Genomic DNA, 5,260 nt, shown 5'->3' with positions numbered 1-5,260 from the left:
CTGTCAAGAGAAACAGTTAAAAGTTGGTCTCACACACTGCAGCGAATTCCAGCAGCATTTGGAAAGGTGAGAGAGAGATTTCCCGAGGAATATGCAATGGATTCATTAATCCAAAGGAGCTAAACTTTCTGGGTGATCTGTTCCCCACTGAATAACGTCAGTGAGGATGCAAACACACCTCCTTGAGCCCTCCTTGTCCCCTCAGCGAGCTCCCAGGTCAGGCTCAGGCCAGAAAGTTGCTCTCAAAACACAGCTGAACGTCACAGGACCCCCAGTCCTGCTCTCACCTCCTCCAGGAACAGCTTTTCTTCCCTTCCAGGTGAACTTTTCCCTCCCTGCCTGGCTGGCTCCCTCTGGAAGGTGGGAGTGCTCTGCCGGGCTGAGGGGATGGGAAGTACAGACAACGAGCAAGGCAGGGCTCTGGGAATGTGTTACCAGTTATCCCTATTCCCTGCTGGAGGGTTCTGCTGGCACTCCCAGGAGACAAAACATCCCTCTGCGTGTCCAGCCACCTTTGCCAGCTGATTTTATTGTCGAGGGGGACAGGAAAACAACAGGGAAGGGCTGGAAAATCCAACTAGTTACATTTTCCCCTCTCTGCCACAGCTTTTCATGGAAGTTTATAGTTTAAATCATAGAGTTGTTTAGGTTGGAGAAGAGCTTTAAGATCAGCAAATACAACCATTAATGTAAAAATACCCCAGTCCACCACTAAACCATGTCCCCAAGTGTCACATCCACACAGCTTTTAAATCCCTCCAGGGATGGGGACTCCCCCACTGCCCTGGGCAGCTGGGCCAGGGCTGGGAAACCCTTTCAGTGAAGAAATTGTTCTTAATATCCAAGCTGAGCCTCCCCTGGTGTGACTTGAGGCCGTTTCCTCTCATCCTATTCCTTGGTACTTGGGAGCAGAGCCGGAGTCCAACCTGGTTCCACCCTCCTGTTGGGGAGTTGCAGAGAGTGACAAGGTCCCCTTTGAGCCTCCTTTTCTCCAGGATGAGCCCCCCCAGCTCCCTCAGCTGCTCCTGGTGCTCCAGACCCTTCCCAGTTCTGTTCCCTTCCCTGGACATGCTCCAGCCCCTCAATGTCTTTCTTATCGTGAAAGGCCTAAAACAGCCCCCAGAATTTGCATTTGAGTTGGGTTTCAGCTGGATTTCAGTTGGATTTCAGTTGCTGATCACAGCCCTAGTCCTGCCGGTCACACCATTCCTGATCTAAGATATAATGATTTAATAGTGGTTTAAACTTCCTGATAATGAAACCTTCCACAAGCACAAACAGAGCCTCCTGGAGCACCCAAATAACTGAGATTTGAGGGAATGTGGGTCTCTGTGTGGATACAGGAAAAGAGCAAAGAGGACCTTAAATCAATTCAACTTGTGGGAGGTGGATTTGGAGGCACCTCTGTCTTGTCCCCGCTTTGATGTGGTGGTCACTGCTCTTGCCAAAAAGAGCAAGTTTCCACAACCAGAAACGGATCCCCTGAATCCCAAAGTCTTCCTTGGCCATTTCAAATGTTCTGTACCAACTGTGACCCAGATTCTGGGTCTCTTACCTCATCTCCAGTCCATCATCCTCTTTCTTACACTGTTTCCTAATTATTTACCTCATCTCCCGGTGTTCTGGGATGATCTGTCCCCTTCTTTCTTACCACTCCCACCTCCCATTTCCGATCCAGTCTGTGGCGAATTCACCTGCAAGTCACAGGAGTTTCTTAGGAACAGCTGAGTGACGCTGATTCCAGCTTTGTGAGGGCTGTGTTTTCCTGGAGAGCATGACTGTTCCCAACTCCTGCAAATAAAAGGAATTAAACAGAGGATTCGAGAGGTGTGTGAGTAATGCAGCACCATCCCTGGGGACACGTGCTGGGGGAATACACACAAACAAGCTGAGAACAGAGAGAACAACGAGTGCTTCCATGGGAAGGGAAGGAAAGGGAAGGGAAGGGAAGGGAAAGGGAATTGCTACAGCAAAGGGAAACTGAGGCCCAGGGTTACAGTTTGCACAGGTCATTCAGCTGGTTTGGTGCAGAGCCTAAACTAAGGCTCTTCCTGATTTGTTGTGGGTTTCACTGTCTGAATCAGGCAATGAAGCTGAATTTATTTGCACAGTAGGAAGATAAGGCTGTGAACTTCATCCTGCTAAAGGGACCAGGGAAAGGCAGCGGAGCTGGGGAAGAGTTGGGAGAACAAATCCTATGAGGAGAGGCTGAGGGAGCTGGGGGGGCTCAGTCTGGAGAAGAGGAGGCTCAGGGGGGACCTTCTCACTTTCCACAACTTCTTGACAGGAGGGGGAAGCCAAAAGGAGTTCAACAAGTAACAGAATGAGAGGACACAGCCTCAGGCTGTGCCAGGGGAGGTTTAGATTGGACATTAGGAGGAATTTCTTCACAGAAAGGGGGTTTAGACATTGGAATGGGCTGCTCAGGGAGGTGGTGGAGTCATCATCCTTGGAGATGTTGAAGCAGAGCCTGGACGTGGCACTCAGTGCCATGGGCTGGGTGCCAAGGTGGGGTTGGGGCACGGGTTGGACTCGATGATCTCAGGGGTCTTTTCCAACCTAGTTGATTGTGATTCTGTGTCCCAAACAATGGTGTGTCCCAGTGACTTGGACCTTTCTCTTCATGACATCCCCAACTTGGCACTTCTGCCCCTCATTACTCTTGTCCTAATTAACAAACCACAGTGAAGCTTCTCTTTCTCACAGCCAGACATGGCCTGGTGTTGGCTCTGCCTCATCTGTGCATTGCCCTTGTTGCCTAAAATCAGAGAAATAATTCTCTGGACAGTTTTGAGTACAGCAAGGTAGAAAGCAGCACTTTAACTGTGGTGCCTTTGGTGCACAAACTGTACTGCACACGCCCACAGTACAGGCCTTTACAATTTTTATAATACCATCTAATTACAATATCTAGGCATTACCTCATTAGTTACACCCGGTCCCAAAACTGTCTGTCCCATTGTCCCACCCTCAGACACACCTCCCAAATTTGAGTCAGTGGTGGCAAAACAACCACCCCTTTATCCCTGTCCTCCTCCTCCTCCTCATCTCTGTCCTGCTTGCAACAGCTTCAAGGCTCCTGAGCAGTTTTGACTTGGTTATATCAAATGGTGTGATCCTGTGATGTCTTATTCCGAGTACATTTTCTCCAGATAAGCTGTTTTTCACCTTGCTCAAATCTCGGTCCGTTGGAATCCTCGGCAAGGAACGTTAAACATTTTCGGAAATCTCGTAGAGAGGTGCTAAAAGCTGCCGCACTAAAAGAGCTAAACTAAAATTGGATGTGACACAGAGTTGAAGGCATCACCCTCCAGCCTGTTCCAGGGCCTCCTGACCGTGGTTGGGCACCGAAAGCCTCCTGATAACCCGAGGGCTCTGTCACAGCGAGCTCCGTTGGCACCGAGCTGGCACCGCTCCCACCCACCGCCTTCCCCACCTCCGAAGGAGTCTGGAACTCAGCAAGGGGAAGGAACATTCCATAGAAGGGAAGAGATCTCTGCCAGGCTCTGCAGAAATGGGACACAGATGGTGCCTTAAATGAGAGCGGAAGTTTATTTGGGGGCCCTGCTCGTGACGTCGCGCTGCAGATCCCGCAGCAGATGACAGACACCAGCATCTCAGAGAGGGTGAGGAGTTAATTTTGGGGCTCTTAGTTTGACTAAAAATAAGAAAAAAAAAATCAAGGAAAAAGAGGGAAAACTTCACCTTGAGAAATGTTTCAAGGATAGGAGTGTTTAAACCTGCTTATTTGTGTGTAGGTCTGGTTTTTCCCACACCCTGATCTTTATCACAGCTCTTTGTTGGCTGGTTGTTCAGCCAGGGTGGTTGGGCTGGTTGACCAGGTGGACACTGCTGATGGAAAAATATGAGCATTTCATTAGTTTGGCTTTTCCCTTCTCTAGATGTGAACTTTTGTCCTTGTCCTCTCCACACAGAATAGTTGGAAGGGATTTCTGGACATTTTCTAGTGCAACCCCCTGCTCTAGCAGGACCACTGAGGGCCAGCTGCCCAGGATATATCCAGGTGGCTTCTTAAAATTTCTCAGAATGGAGATTCCACAACCTCTCAGGAGAGCCAGCCCCAGGTCTCTCTCATAAAAGAGATGCTCCAGTCCCTTCATCCCCTTGAGCTGGGCCAGTTCAGCTTTGAGAAGAAACACTGAGAGGGGACCTTATCTATGTCTATCTGCAGGGAGGGGGCAGAGGATGGACCAGGCTCTGCTTGGGGGGGTCCAGCAATGGCACAAGAGGAACAGGCAGGAACTGATGCCCAGGAAGTTCCACCTGGACATGAGGAAGAACTTCTTTGCTGTCATGATTGAGCACTGGAACAGATTTCCCAGAGAGGGTGTGGAGCCTCCCTCACTGGGAATATTCCAGACCCATCTGGACACCATCCTGTGCCCTGTGCTCTGGGATGACCCTGAGTTTGGACTGGATGACCCGCTGAGGTCCCTTCCAACCTTTCCCATTCTGTGATCACCTTCCTGGCCCTTTGCTGGCCTCTCTCCTGCCTGTCCATGTCTCTGTTGTACTGGAATCCCAGCCCTGGGCACCCAAAAGGGCAGGAAAACCCTGCTGAAGCCCGGGATTGAACCAGGGACCTTTAGATCTTCAGTCTAACGCTCTCCCAGCTGAGCTACTTCAGCCCTGTTGAGGCTGCAATTGTTGCAAAATCTGTTGAAATATGATGATCTTTCAGCCTTTTTGGGCAGCCTTTAGTTGATTTTGGCTTGGGAGAGAAGGAAGTTGTTTCAGGGAATAAGATACAGGCAGAGTGGTATCAAAAGCACTGGTTCAAGGTGCCAGCCCAGACTCCCTGTCAGTGTCTGTGACTTCCATGCATGACTTTAATCATGTGAATCTGGAGGATGGAGCCAGGAAACACTTACTTTGATATTAGAGAAGCTCACAAATCATTGCAAGGAAAACAAGGAGATGGAGTTAAGTCTCTGTAGCTACAAAGCTGCAGAAGGGGAAGCTGAATGTGAAGTGACAAAGGTGGTGGAGGATGAAGTGAAAGACAAATTCACTGTAGGGAAGGCTCAAGAGATAACTGGGAAGAGAGTAAAAGAGACAATCAAACACAGACTCCTCTCTCTGAGCTGGTGCTGAGGACATTGTCTTGTCTCATCCCTCAGACCATCTCTTTTTTGTGCTGTTCAGGGTTTCAGGCTGGTCTGACATATCCAAAAATACACATTGGACAGGTCTAAAATACCCAAACCACTTCCCTGTAGCGTGTCCTGATAAGAAAAAA

The 5,260-nt window shown here is 49.4% G+C and overlaps 1 non-coding gene across 1 annotated transcript; it reads right to left on the bottom strand.

The window, feature by feature from the left end:
• Positions 1-4,576: 4,576 nt before the first annotated feature.
• On the bottom strand, positions 4,577-4,649 carry TRNAF-GAA. The gene has a single exon. It is a non-coding gene; the product is annotated as a tRNA-Phe (tRNA).
• Positions 4,650-5,260: the final 611 nt, after the last annotated feature.

Source organism: Lepidothrix coronata, unplaced genomic scaffold, assembly GCF_001604755.1.
Source record: "Lepidothrix coronata isolate B3197 unplaced genomic scaffold, Lepidothrix_coronata-1.0 Scaffold148, whole genome shotgun sequence".
In the NCBI taxonomy this organism is placed as follows: Eukaryota; Metazoa; Chordata; class Aves; order Passeriformes; family Pipridae; genus Lepidothrix; species Lepidothrix coronata.
The sequence above is the reverse complement of the archived record's forward strand: the minus strand, read 5'-3'. Positions and strand labels throughout refer to the sequence as shown.